Raw genomic sequence first — 16,154 nt, 5'->3', positions numbered from 1 at the left:
AACAGATTCGATACTTAGGACTCCATCTTGACAAGAAAAAAAAAACATTGCTAAAAGTGAGGAAGCAATAAAGAAAAAAAACAAGGAGCTGATTCAATTCTTTATTTACTTTTACATTCATAGAAAATTGATCGTCAAACGACATTATAAACCAATTGGTAAACACAGGTGTAATTACAGATATTTATTATTTATTTATATGTGTGTGTGCCGCTGCTTAGTAGATTCATTTCTGTCATAACATCTGAACTTAATCGTTATAGATTTCTGAATTTGTATTATTATATATCTTTTGTCCTTTATATTCACATTGATATGGAGTCACAACCCTAAGAAAATATAAATAATATTGAAATTAAAGTAAAAACAAATTACTGTATCTGAATCAGAATCTGACATATATTAGGGGTATTCATGATGTTGTGTTAAATGTTATATGTTTTACCATGTTAAATGTTATAACTATAGGATTGTGAGCAGCCCTATTTGAAGTCATGTTAAACGTTAAATGCATAAGAGTCCCTAGCGGATTTTCTCAGCAACTTGTTGTATAAGCCTTTATGTTTATAACCTTCCTTCCTTGTTATTGTTTACTTCAGTTTAGATTTAAGTAATTAATTAAAACATGCCTAGAGTGAGTGAAAAGTGGAATTTGTGTGAAAGTTTAGCTTATGAGTGTCTTATTGATCTTCAAACTTGTGAGGAAGAGAATGAAGATGAGCTAATTGACAACTAATATGGCGGCGATCTCAACTGGTCTATTGTGTGACGTCATTCTCGATTTAACTGACCAAGTAACAGACTCTCAGCCATGTTAAATGTTATTTCGTTTTACCACGGCAAAAGAAGGCAATTTTTTTCGATTTAACATGAGTTTTTCCATTTAACACGCTTTAACATAGATCATGAATACCCCTATTGTGTATAATATTTCGACCTCAAGTTCTAAGAAAATTATGCCCCCTTAAATACTTTTATTTATTAGCAATTTTATTTACTATAATGGAAATAACTAAAAAATAAAGAAGGTAGACAGGGCCATGACACTACAGCAGTACTATGAGCTCAACGTATTTAAAAACAGTTACAGAATATCACTAAATAATTTGAGCCATCAAACATGAAATGCATAACAATATAAAACGGTAAGGTTTGACAAATAACTTTATTTGTGGTTATACCTTACTTAGGTAATTATTGGAATGCTAGGAAAGCTGGAAATATCCTCACTTTTATGTCTTTGCCCTGGCCTTTTAAAGAAGACAGGTCCATGACGCAATTAAACTATTTAAATAACAATTACAAACGATTTGAGAATTCAAACTCGAAAACATGCAAATATTAACAATATCGAATGTACAGGCTTAAAGAATTACTTTTCTTCCAACTTTACCACATTTAGCTAAATATTGGAGTGCTAGGAAAGCTGAAAATTATCTTGAAACGCCATTTCCGATAAACCGTGACTTCGAATTCATAGAAGAAATGGATGTGATGACGAAGATGAAGACAGTTCCATGACAAAATGAAGTTTTTCCTAAAATATTCTGTTTAGCTGTATCATTTTCCCAAAAGTTATTGTAACAAAAACAGCTGTGTGAATTGTAAAATTTTTTAATTATTTCTCACCAAGAGCTTTTCTTGAATTCTTCAAGTTCCTATGTGAATCGTGTAACCCATTGGAGACAGCACATATTATTGGAGACCATCCTCAGAATTCAATAATTTATTTGGTTTCTATTGACTACTTTTGATTAAAAAAAACATGTTTGCATCAGTCGCTATGTAACTCCCATTGTATAAATAAGATGATTGCACGCCGTGTGTGCGAGATTAAATACTTTTTTTTTAAATTTATTTATTGATATTTATTTTTATTTATTTATTTATTTATTTATTTATTTAGGTGTTTCGACCTCTAGGGCCATTTACACTGAGTTTACAAAGTTAGTAGATAACAATTGACATATTAACAAAGTGAGAAAGTTACAAATTAACAATTACAATTACATGTTACAATATATTACAATTACATATTTACAATTAAAATTACATATTTACAATTATGATTTACATTTTAAAAAGTTTCAAATAGATTTGAGGTAGTTAGTAAATTGCTATAATGAATTTTGCATCCGTATATTTACATTCCATATATTTGCATATTTACAACTGTACATAAATACATCAAGTAATTTTGAGGAAATCATAATGGTATGGTACAAGCATGTAGAGAAACTACCCAATGGTAGCACTCTAAAAACATTTTGACAATATAAGGTCTCGAGGCCATCTTCTTTTAGGCGCCTCGCAGGATATAATACATTCAGTAAATTTGATCTTAGTTAAAATGGAGTGTTACAGGCGTGTAGAGAAACTGCAAGAGGATACAAGGTTAAAAACTAGGGGGTTTGAGTAGTTAGGGAGTTTGTAATGGAAGGATTGATGTCTGGTTCGGGCTAGATCGGTTACAAATGGAACATTAAGGTCTTTGTGGGTCATTTTATTTGTGACAAAGTAGGAAGCTTTTAAATAAAATAAAAACACATTATATAAATTTAACAACATTTATTCCAAAAATAGTCGGGTAACATCAAATTCTTATTTTATGTTCAGCAATAAAGAAAAAAATATAATTATATATAAAATGAACTAAATAAAAAAAAAAGAATATAAACTTATATAAACATAAAATTTTAAGAAGCAGTAAAACATAATGAATTTTTCGTAGAAGGGTGACCCTTACTTTTGTTGTCCAGAATGATAACCCTTAAACAATCACCCGAACATAATCCAACAAAAAGCGAACATAAAATTTTATTTTTCACACTTAGGATAAATTTTGTTTTAAACCAGTCTTGTTCTAACAACCCCTTCTTCCATGCTGTCTGATGATTGCAATTTAAGGACAATTGTGCTCACACGGTATGCAGTCGGTCTTTTTGGCCCAGGTATGCATATTACACACTAGGTGCAATTAGTCTCGAATGGGTTAACTTGGAACAGAGATCCCATATTGTACAAATGTTGAAGAAAGGATTGGTTTGATTACCAATTGCAGCAAACAGGAGCCGAATTCATTTTGTTTGGTTATTTACATTACACTCCACGGTTCTAACCACCGAACGATCTAGATACAGTAAATTAGTTTCGAAGCCGTACTCGGCTGCTTAACGCAAAAACTAACTCCCTACTTCCTACTCCCTACTCCCTACTCCCTACTCCCTACCTGCATCTGACTGTATTTCTTTTAACCCGGGAGAGGTGTTGCCTTGAGCGTTTTGCTCACATTGGGAAATAAACTCCTATATTTTATCTCACTAACGCCTGTTGAACAGATTCGATACTTAGGACTCCATCTTGACAAGAGACTTACTTGGAATCCACACACAAGACCGAAACGACAAGAAACTGCTCGTAGATTCCGATTGCTACAACACTTACTTGACAAACGCTCTAAACTTCCCATTCATTACAAAAAATATGCTATTGAGCTCTGGGGCTCCACCAAACCATCAAATTCTTCCCCCATCCAATTGTTACAATCAAAAATCCAACGTGAAATCCTTGATGCTCCTTATTACGTCACAACTCATTCACAAAGACCTTAACATCCCATTCGTTGCAGATTTGACCCAAAACAGAAATGCGTCTTTTCATTCCAAACTCCTTAACCATCCTAACCCATCCTAACCCATTAATTCTTAATCTTTCATCCTTAACAATCCCTGATAATCCTTCGAGGCGTCTGAAAAGAAGATGGCCACGGGACCTTCCAATTTAAATTAATATTTGAAGTACCACCAATAGGTGGTTACTTCCCAAGATTTTCTTCATTGTATATGAAACATACAACATATTTACCTATTGTATTATTTTGTACAGTTGTTAATTACATTAAATAAATAATTTTAAAAAAAATGTTATCTGTGTTGTTTATACTTTGGTCTACCTTTAACCCTTTGATGTTGTTATTGCAGCTAGTTAATGTTACTTCCTCTTTTACCTTCCCACCTATACTCAATTCAGTTTTGCTCTCGTCTCCTCGCAACGGTAAGACTGACCATTTCTCTCACCAGTACATTCCTAACGTGACATCGGTTTTTATCTCATTTTGCTCACCTGAATCCAAGAAAATCTTTATGGTTATTTTACGGAATCTGGATTCTTCAGGCATAGAAGAGTTACAATTTACAATTTCAATTTCTAATGGCATTAAAGATAACCATAAAGATTTTTGTCATGATCACATCCAATAATATTTTTAAAAAAATAGTACAACCCGTTTACCATGAGATAAATTTCCTTATACTATCTTTTCACAGTAAGTGAGAACGAACCCTTATCGATCCTCCTCAACATTCTCTTTCCTGACGTTTTGTGGATATCCTCTACACAGTTATTCACTTTTTATGTCTTAACCATCTCAACTGGTGTCTTCTGAAGAACGATCACATTTATCTGAACGTTTATGCAAGTTCAGAATTCATCCTGTTCTTCCAGTTATCTTTCTCACAGATTGATTCACATATTATTTTGAATACGTTTCTCTTCAAAATCTTTTCGCTTTCTAAGGTAAATACACAAGTTTCACAGCTATGTGACACCATTGGTCAGATGTCTAGTATAAATTATGACCTTAACTAACTTAACTCAGAAGTCTGACCAACAGGTAATATTATTTATTTTTTTTTTAATAATTTATTTATTGATATTTACAACTGTATACACATATATACAACAAGTAAATTTGCTATAGGTGACATAGTAACATGATAAAAACATGTGGAGAATCTACCCACTGATAGAACTCCAATAACATTTCTAGAGAAGCAGATCTCGAGGCCATCTTCTTTTCAGATGCTTAGGAGGATTATTAGGTAATGAAGGAGAAGCCAGGTTAGAAACAAGTGGATTTGGTTGGTTGACAAGTTTATTATGGAAGGAACGGTATCTGGTTCTGGCCAAATCGGCAACATATGGAATATTGAGGTCCTGATGGATGACTTGATTTGTGAGAAAGTAAGGAGCATTAAGGATTTTACGAAGGATTTTGGACTGTAAGGATTGGATTCTGGAGGAATTTGATGGTTTAGTGGAGCCCCAAAGCTCAACTCCGTATGTCCAGATTGGCCTTATAATAGTCATCAGTCTTTTGTAATGGATTGGCAATTTAGACCGTTTGTCTAGTAAATGTTGCAATAGTCTGAATCTACGAACAGTTTCTTGTCTTTTTAGTTTAGTGTGAGGATTCCATGTCAGTCGTTTGTCGAGATGTAGTCTTAAGTAACGGATCTGTTCAACAGGAATGAGTGGGGTATTATTAAAAGATACTGTTGGGCAAGATGAAGGTTTAGGACGAAGGGTAAATGTGATTTGGTGGGATTTATTGGAATTTATTTTAATCCTTCAGTTTTGGCACCATTCTTCAAGAGTGGTGATGTGGGATTGGAGGGTTTGGGATACAATGTAAGGATCATTGTTCACTGATAATAGACATATGTCATCGGCATACGTAGTGAGGATTGTGTTAGGATGGGTTGGAATGTCAGCTGTGAAAACTGTATAAAGAATAGGACCAAGGATACTACCCTGAGGTACACCAGAAGACTGACGGAATAGGGATGAATAAGCGCCGTTGTAATTTCTTCAACCAAATCTTCAATCTCAGTATCATTTTGGAATATAATCTGAATATAGAGTGACGACAAATCATCAGGTTATAGATTTTAAATCCTCCTAAATAGCAAGATGTATAAAATTTATAGTTCTATTTAAGAATTTGGGATCGCACCTAAGATTATAGGCTATTAAAGCTAGTAACGATGACGTAGGATGGTGTCAAATGTGAGTTTTCCTCAAACAAAGCATTGGCCTGCTACTTAATTTAGCAAATATTTTCAAAGAAGCAGTAAAGATACTCCCACGGTTGAACTAAATATTGTTGCTAAGTTTTGTTGTGCACTTGAAAAAAGTCAGTTATTTAATCCCAATTTTTTTATTATATTAATGAAAACTATGTATAATCACAAATCATGAGTCTGCTAAGCATAAGCATAGAAAACAAATTTTCATCGGGAGCTCTATAAAGTAAAATAAATCTGCTAAAATATGAACTCTAATAGAGCTCTGTTCATTCAATTTTTTCGTATAATCATTCAAGTTTGCGATATACAGTTTTTTAAAATAAGCAACATTTCAGAAAGAAAAACAGAATTTATTTTTGGAAAACTTTTTTTCAGGAGACATTAGTCAATTGGGACTCAAATCAAAGCTAGTTTAATATGCTATAAAGTAGTTTAAGACGTTTATCCGCGGGAGTTTTATTCGATATAGAGTAGGCTTTTGATCGATTCTGGCACCCGGGACTGCTTTACAAACTCCGTAAACTCCTACCTCATACACAGTTTCTCATCATCCGTTCCCTACTTACTAATAGATTATTCCAAGTAAACCAAAATGGTTACTTTTCAACCCTCTATTTTCAATCCGCTGGTGTTCCTCTAGGTAGTATCCTTTGTCCCGTCAGCTAACACTCCAACAACTCCTAACACTATCCTCACCACGTATGCTGATGACACATGAGTGCTCATAGTTAATAATAAACCATTGATTTCACCCCAAACTTTCAAGTCCCATATCACAACCCTCGAAGAATGGTGTCGAAATTGGAGGATAAAAATAAATCCCAACAAATCCCATCAAATCACCTTTACAATTCGTCGTTAACCTGGCGACTGCCCTACAGTATACTTTATTAATGTGGCTCTTACCCCTGTAGAACAGATTCGTTATCATGGACTGCATCTTGACAAACGACAAACCTGGAATCCTCTCACATGACTAAAAAGACTGGAAACTGGACGCAGATCCCGACTATTGCAACATTTACTAGACAAACGGTCTAAATTGCCAATCCATTACAAAAGACTGATCTACATGACTATTATAAGGCCAATATGGATATACGGAGTTGAGCTTTGGGGCTCCACTAAACCATCAAATTACTAATAAAACCATCCAGAAAGACCTAAATGTTCCTTATGAAACCGATCTCGCCCGAACCCGATATCATTCCTTCTATTGTGAACTCCCTAACCACCCAAATCCTCTAGTTTCTAACCTTGCTTCCTCTTCCATTTCTGGCAATCCTGGGAGGCGCCTGGAAAGAAGATGGTATCGTGACCTTATATTGTAAAATGTTGAGTTCTACTACAGGGTAGTTTCTCTACATGCTGTATCATATCATTATGATCTTACTTCAAATTTGCTTGATGTATTTTTTATACAGTTGTAAATGTCAATAAATAAAAGACGTTTACCTTTGTTGGAGGTTTCATGATATTTGCTAAAAATAAATATAAAAACACCCTGAATATTTAGCACAAAGTCCCACTATAATCAGATGAACATTTTTGTAGTCTACATTTGTTTTTCCATAAAATTGTGTGTTTTTATAAGTTTTCGGTCGAATAAGAAGGTAACTGCTATCTTTGCCTTTGGGAAGGGGAGAGCTGGATTGAGGTGTTCCAGTTCAGACTGGGACCCCCACTTTCACCCCACTGCATTATATTGATTATTTCAACCTTCAAGTACATCGAATTAACTTAACACAAAAGTTTTATTCTATAATAATATAAAACTTACACAATTTTTTTTTTGGTTTCCTGGTTTAGGAGGCAACAGCACTCATAATAACAGCAATCCATAATATCTGGGCAACACAATCCAGATCCGCAATATATCATATCTAGAATGTTAATTAGGTTTGTGAATTAAAGAACCAAATGAACTATTAAAAATAAAAATTAAAATATGTGTACTTACGTTCAGGGATTTTTAAAACTTTTTTGGAAAAGGCCGATTTGTGGAAAACTGAAGGAAGACAATTGGCGGATGGATAGATAAATATGGATACAGCACATAACAACACAACAGCCTCGATCATTATTTCTTAACGATATTCTAAAATTATAAACCTGACAATCATTGGAAGGGATTTAGATAAATCCTGATGGCTATGATAGACAAATGCGATTAGATAACTTTTTTTATTATTAGGATGTGTTTTAAATTATTTTAATCCTCCAGTTTGGACATCGTTCTTCAAGGGATACTTATTTTAATCAAAGATGGGAAAAAATTAGATACAGATGAAACTAATAGCTACAATCGCCATGTATACGACCCTTATTTATGAAAAAATTAATATCGTATCCATGGAAACGTTTAGCAATTAGTTTCATCCACATCTAATTTTTCACAAATCTAATTTTACTTAATTTCTATATACTACACTGTTTTCCAGTGTAATCTTTTTTGTATTTTAATATTTATCAGAAATTCATTTCTAAAACTTTGGTCGAGTTTTATTGTTTAGAAGTACCTACCTTTACTTTAGAGGTAATAAAATAGTTGAAATATTTAAATAAATACGTTTATTTTTATTTAAAGGTTGATAGATGACCTACTACATTTGATGAAATGGATTATAGGAAGATAGTCTGGGTATCAGTTAAGTCACACCTTTCATATTTTGTTCCTACCTTTGGTGAAGATCTTTATTATCATTTTTCATCTATTATCTCTTTTCATTCCTTTGTTTATTTGTTCAACAAACTCCATTATTTTTTACTGGGTCATTTTATGACTTAAATTTTCAAATGTATCTGGATCAAATTTACTTTGACCACTAACGCCTGTTGAGCAGATTCGATACTTCACTCCGTGACTCCGTGACTCCATCTTGACTAGAGACTTACTTAGAATCCACACACAAGACTGAAACGACAAGAAACTGCTCGTAGATTCCGATTGCTACAACACTTACTTGACAAACGCTCTAAATTTCCCATTCACTACAAAAAATTAGTACACACTACAATAATCAGACCAATTTGGACATATGGAATTGAGCTCTGGGGCTCCACCATTCTTCCCGCATCCAATCGTTACAATCCAAAATCCTACGTAAAATCCTTGATGCTCCTTATTACGTCACAAATAAACTCATTCACAAAGACCTTAACCTCCCATTCGTTACAGAATTGGCCCAAAACAGATATGCGTCTTTTCATTCCAAACTCCTTAACCATCCTAACCCATTAATTCTTAATCTTTCATCCTTAACAATCCCTGATAATTCTCCAAGGCGTGGCCAAGAGAGCTTCTAGTTTAAATAAATGTTTGAAGTACCACCAATGGGTGGTTCCTTCCCAAGATTTTCAAGTGTATATGAAACATACTACATATTTACCTATTGTATTATTTTGTACAGTTGTAAATTACAATAAATAAGCAATAAAAAAAAAAATTATTTTAATCTTGCTGTATTTGTTACTACTTCTATTAAGTATTATTTTACTATTTATTACTCTAGTTGTACATTAACAATTTATCAATATTTATATTATTTTAATTGCATTCATCTTTAAGTAACTTTTTTAACTCATTGTATATTCTATTGCCCTTTCTATTTTTCAACGTTCGTGTCCTATTCTCATTTAGCCCTGATGAAGCCTAGCAAATTGGGGCGAAAGGTTTGTTTCTCATAAATATTTTCTTTACTATTTTGTACGAGTCTCATGTGTCATGGCCGCAAGTGCAGTTCGTCATTCACCTCGCTCTGTGATTGTTAGTGCGTCACATTGAATATAGCTCGAATCCTTCTCTCAACGTTAATAAACAGTTGAACACCTTTATATTCTCCTTCAGTAGAATTGTCAGCCTATTTATTAAAAATTAGCAAATTACAATTGACATTCTTTGATCGAACAAGTTCCCGTTAATTCACCCTATAATACAAGAGCCCAAGAGGAGAAAAAAGGCAGTTATCTCACTACAATTTTTGATTACTTTAATGAAAGCTATGTATAATTACTAGTCAAAATTGATAGGTCTGGCAAGTATAGATAGGGGGAATAAAAAATGGCGGCTGTTTCAAAGCGATAAAAAAAACTAATTTTTCATTTGGAGCTCTATATCTTAGAAAGTAGGAACAACATAAGAAAACTTAAGAGAACGTTATTTAAAGAAGAGTAAATTTGCTAAAATATGAGCCCCAATAGACTTATTTATTTTAAATAGTTTTCGAGTTATAGCTTTTTAAAAAGCAACATTTCATAAAAATACGTACTGAAATATCAGTAGTAAGTGAATTCATTTTGAAAAATTTATATCTCAAAAATCATTTGTCATACATATGTCTATTAGCATTCCAATTAAAGCTAGTTTAATGAGCTATAAAGTAGTTTATGATGTTTATCTTCGTAGGAGTAGTAGTTTACATGAGATTCGCTCAAATAAATTGATTTATAGTTTTTCGGACAAATTTACATTTGCCAAATTTATATTCATATGTGAATATCATGAAAACTGCTAACCCTACGAAGATAAGTGTCATAAACTACTTTATAGTAAGTTAAATTTTCTATATTTTGAGTGTTGGCAGAAATTTGTGCGTCTTATGGATCTAGATGTATACTTTTTCAAAAATCCAACATTTTATACGAACTACTAGAAATTAACATTTTGTGAGTTTATTTTGTCAAATATGAAAAAACTACTACTCCTACAAAGATAGACATAATTAACTATTTTATAGTAAATTTAACTAGATTTAATTTGAGCGCTGGCAGACATCTGTATGTCCAGTGGTTTCTGAAATGACGTTTTCATGAATCAAACTTATTGTCCGAAGAACTATAAATCACTTTATTTTAGCAAATATCATGAAAACTACTATTCCTACTAAGGTAATGGTCATAAACTTTTCTATATTCCATTACACTAGCTTTAATTTGAGTGCTAATAGACATCTGTACGTCACATAGTTCCTGAGATATAGATTTCTCAAAATAAATTAACTAACTAGTAATCTTTCAATAGAATGTTAAGAAATTTTGCTTTTTAAAAAGCTATATCTCGAGAACCATTTAACGTAAATAGCTCTTTTAGGGCTGATATTTCAGCAAATTTACTCTTCTTTAAATAACATTCTTTTTCATTTTCTAGTGTTGTTGGTAACGATATAGAGCTCAGAAATTTTTTATTTAATATGTTTATATAATTTTGTAAATATTCTATTTTCTTAGAATATATTTTTTTATACTTTTGTATAGTGTACGAATATGTATTCTTAAATTTTTTTTTAATTATATGATCCTAATTCATAAAATGGATTCGGACATGAATATGTCGTGTGAATACTCTGGAGAAGATGAAGTAACCCCGTTTCGCTTAAACGGATTCGCAATATTTAAAGAGGTGTACTCTTCAAAAACGCCATAGAAACACTGCACTCAGTTCCATGGAAAATTCACCAAATAAACATAAATAAAGCGGCTAAGTCAAAAAAGTCAGTCGAACCAACTAAAATTCGGAGTAAAACCACTACAGTCATGAAATCAGAATTGACAACACCTATTCCCTCTACCAGAAATAATTCTACTGCCGTAAAAAATTCAACCAACAATATTTCAGAGTCTCAATGATTTTCAGATCCTGAGCCACCTCCCATTTTCGTCGCAAAAATAGAAAATTTCAAATCGTTCGGTCAAGATATTGCTGACTTGATCGGACAGCAAAATTTTCGATGCTTCAAAGATATAAAGATAAATACCACCAACAATGATCATCACAAAAAAACTCGTCAATCATTTGATCGATAAAAATTATGACTTTCATTGTTATCAACTACCCCACCGACGCTATCAAAACAGGACTGAAAGATATCGGTCACAATGTGAGGAATACATCGGGTGTTTTAACCTCACTGAATGATAATCATTACCACTATTTTTGTCGATTTAGAGCCAGCCCGAAATAATTTTGAAGTATTTAAGGTAACAAGGTTGGTGTATTCAACACTAAAATTCGAAGAGCCAAAATAAAAACCGATTATTGTGCAGTGCACTAGGTGTCAAAACGTAGGGCATATAAAGTCCTATTGCCATCACCAGGCAAGTTGTGTCAAATGTGCTGGCCCTCACGCCACTAATACTTGCGAGAAACCACGGGGAGAACCGGCAAAAGGTGTGCTATGTAAAAAACCCAGAAAGCTACAGAGGCTATGAGGTTTACAAAGATATACACAAATAGAAATCTCATTTAATGACATCAGAAGCCCTAGATAAAACTAGCACCCTACTTCTTTGAGCCAAAAATTTGGATATTTTCCCAACCTCAAAGAAAACATCAGCTCAGTAAATTGAATCGCAGGCTTCTACCTCAAAAATCTGGGATTAATCTAGTCAAGACTCAAACCGGACATACTCCGAGATCACCAACAAGAATCAACATTCTGGACATGGGACGCCTAAGACTTCTCAGCCCAAGCCTCTGACCTCTCATTCAAAGTCTAAAGGGTAAACTCACCACCACGTTTACTTCCAGTTCCATCTCGTCCAATTGTTCCGATAAACTCCTCTTCCCAACTACTACTAAAACCGAAAATTTTTCATACCCCACCTCTGCATATATCGCGAAGAGCCCAGCCCCCACTCAGGCCTCCTAGTCAAATAAACTATCCATCACAAGTTCCTGATCCATATCCTCAATACCAAAATCCAAGGGATGAAAGGATAGAGGTTATATCCTTTCATCCTTCCTGAAAGATCTTCAAAAGACCATCAAACCGCTGATCAACCTTCTCACACGAATCCTATCCGAAATCCCATTTAACCTCCCACGATGAGTACAAGGCCCTCAGCTGTCTTGATATGGAATACCAATGGACTACAAAACCACCGTGACGAACTTGAATTATTTCTACATGATAAAAACATTGACATTGCCCTACTGACTGAAACTCATTTCACTCAACGGACACACTTTTACATTTGTGACTACATCACTTATAGATCAGACCACCCAGGCAACACTTTCCATGCCTGTTCCTGCATCCTTATCCACAAATCCTAATCCCATTCCATTATTCCTTCCAATCCAATCAACCTCGGTAATCATTTTGACTCGCCCTTTCCATGTTACACTTTCAGCTGTATACTTTCCTCCTGGTAATAACCTTTCTTATAAACTTCTTGATTCCTTATTTCGAACCTTCGGACTACAATGCTAAAGCAACAATGTACCAACGATTGGGGTGCCGAACAACAACTCTCGTGGTAACATCCCATCCCAAGTTTCCACCTCGAACACTTATGCTATCCTCTCGCCCAAAAATCTTACTTATTGGCCAACATCCTTAAAAAAACGACCGGATATTCTTGACATATTTACCACTTTCCAGATTTCATCCTCCCAAGCCGTTGTTGAATCCTTGGATGACCTTTCATCAGATCATAGTCCAGTTTTGCTTTTTTTTACATTCAATCTTTGTATTGTATCTAAGTACAGAAAGAGTTGACTGACAAACTTAAATGTGACCTGGAAACCAAACTGGACTTAAGCATTCGACTGAGGAATACATTGACGAAGCTATTGAAAAACTCACATCATCAAAAAGAACAAGTATAAATGACAATTCATCGACTAATAGAGTCAATAACAATAAACAAAATAACCTGCCACAGCATTTTCGTATCTTATTAAGGGAATAACGTAGAAGAAGATCGAAGTAGCATAGGACCAGATTCTTTTATTTTTTCCTTTTTCATTGTCTGTATATATATATTTCTTCTTATTATTAAACTTTTGTACATATAGTTCTGTTGTTCTTTCTCTGCTTTCAACTTGTTAATTTACTTACGTTTTTTTTTTTTTTTGGTGTTGTTCACGGAATATTACGATAATTCAACAGGTGAGTAGGTAACACCCCTAGGTTTTCTGTTATCAACATGTAAAGGTATTCGTCAGTTGTCATAATTCAACAATTGTTAATATAGGGGTATATTTTAGGTATATTGTGGGCATAATGCTTCGAGGTTTTCGTTATTTCCAAAGATGTTCCGGTAACCTACGGCAACGGAAAGGTTGAATCGGAAGACTGCCATGTATATTATTATTGTCATGTAGACCAGTAGCGTTCATGTGGTCAGCACCAAAGCTTGCCTCCTCCAACCCTCATGGTGGCAAGAGAAGCAACCAGATGAGTGTGAGATAGCCATCTTGTCTCAACCAGAGATGCGTCCATTCTTCATTTTTATTCACTAATCATCAATATCCACATGAGTGAGTAGAGTTACTTCAGTGGTTCCCAGCAGGAGGGAGGAGAGGCTTGGAGATGCGGGGGGAAGGAGGAAGAAAGAAGTAAGTCCATCTAGCAATTGTTTACATCCACATCATCATCAACCACCTCAATGTTAGATCCACGATTTCCATAGCCCAGTCATACAAAATTCTACTAATAAACATAAATGTTTTCTTTCGGCCACCCACTACACCATTTGTAACTTAAACAATAGAATTTTATTTCATTTAATCATATCTGGTTTTTTCAATTATACAGTCCACTCCAACCCAACCAGCCAACCAAAAGTGAAGTGTGTCCGGCAATTCAGTTGATGGTATGCTTCATACAAAGGAAAAAAATATCGTGGTGCCTAAGGAGTAATTTATTCTTTATTGTTTTGTTTTTTTCCTTTTTACGATAATATTTAATTTTTTTTTCCTTTAACTCACCACCTTCTCTACTGAGCGTGGGCAACTATAAACGATAAGCATATAACTAAGGATAAGTCAAAATTTGCGGTTATATAGTCTGGCGCCCAACGTGGGGAACTAATGATGAATGTACACAGAATAAAATCTCATGCAGTACGTTTCCGATTCAGTCCTGCATAGTAATTTTTTCATTTTCATAATAATGTTAAATGACGAAGCGCTGATACTGGCTGTTATGAGAAACAAAGGAATCGGAAAATATGTTTATAAAGGAAATTATTCATATCAGGCTTTCGGAATTTTAGATTAAAATTAAGGGAACCAATTACAATAATAATAATAAAAAGAAAAAAATCAAGGCTATCAATACCTGTGCTATACCTGCTAAGTTATAGCTTCGGCATAATGCAATGGTCGAACACCAACCTATAGGAGATGGATCGCCTCGTACGAACAACTCTCACACAAGAACGGACCCACAACCCAATATCCTCTAGATCTCGCTTATACTTACCTAGAAAAGAAGGAGGACGTGGTTTGATAAATATTGAAGAAGCTTGCCGAAAATAGGAAGAGGTCCTACGCCAATATTTTCTTGCAAAAACAACAGGGGTTTATCTCCCCATCACAAGGATGGACTCTGATTTAACTGCACTTAATCTGAACAAAGGTATTGAATGAACAATCGTATAACAAAATGAATGACTGGCAGAATGGAAAAGCAAGTCTCTGCATGGGAGATTCTATAACCAACTGAACGAAGCCTCCTGAACAAAGAGAGATCAGTTGAATGATTAAAAGTTGGAAGGCTATTCTCCGAGACAGAGGGATTTGTGGTTGCTATTCAAGACCAGGTTATTGCCACGAGATCATATCATAAGACGCAACAGCACCGGGTAAGTGTCGATTAAGCTCGGTGGCGCTGGAATCAATCCAACATATCACGGGTGGGTGTGGAGTGCTGGCAGGTACTGAATATTTACAGAGGCACAATAATGTGGCCAAAACTTGCATCAGGCTCTGGTAGTGAAGTAATTGATCATAAGTTCCCGTACTACAAGTACCACCCAAATATACTCCTCCAAAAAGGTCCTCTCAAGCTCTCAATAATTACGGACCATACAGTACGCCATAATAAACCAGATCCTCGTTATTGATCTAAGAAAAAAAGAAAGTGGAACTTATTCATGTCGGAATCCAAAACAATAATAATATAAGCTCTACTGTGCCATAAATATCAGAAATTGGCGATTGAATTTAAGGAACTGTATCACTTAGAGGGAGTTACCACTACTCCAATCATTATATCCACCAATGGTCTCGTACCAAAATCCACAGTGGCAGTCGTGAATGGTTTGGGAGTGTCTATTAATGTACTAAGAGAGGTTTTCTTAGACACAGCACGCATAGTGCGAAAGGTTTTTAATTTTTTGTTAAAGGAAATTAATTAATTAAAAAAATATATGAAGGTGGTTGGACTTCTAGGTCCATCACTTCAGACACTCAACCCGCAAAAAGGTAAAAAAAAACCGACCATAATTATAATGGTTATTAATATTAATCTCTATTATAATAATAAATAATTAATTATT

General features: G+C 34.3%; 1 long non-coding RNA gene across 1 annotated transcript; it reads right to left on the bottom strand.

Annotated features, from left to right (window-relative positions):
* Positions 1 to 87: 87 nt before the first annotated feature.
* On the bottom strand, positions 88 to 7,986 carry LOC106678482 (uncharacterized). The gene is made up of 3 exons (XR_001342779.2): positions 7,828 to 7,986; positions 7,648 to 7,750; positions 88 to 329 (listed from the first exon to the last, which is right to left on the bottom strand). It is a non-coding gene; the product is annotated as an uncharacterized lncRNA (long non-coding RNA).
* Positions 7,987 to 16,154: the final 8,168 nt, after the last annotated feature.

Source organism: Halyomorpha halys, unplaced genomic scaffold (genome assembly GCF_000696795.3).
Source record: "Halyomorpha halys isolate HHAL.00 unplaced genomic scaffold, Hhal_1.1 Scaffold11.1, whole genome shotgun sequence".
In the NCBI taxonomy this organism is placed as follows: Eukaryota; Metazoa; Arthropoda; class Insecta; order Hemiptera; family Pentatomidae; genus Halyomorpha; species Halyomorpha halys.
This window is presented reverse-complemented; position numbering and strand designations above follow the sequence as displayed.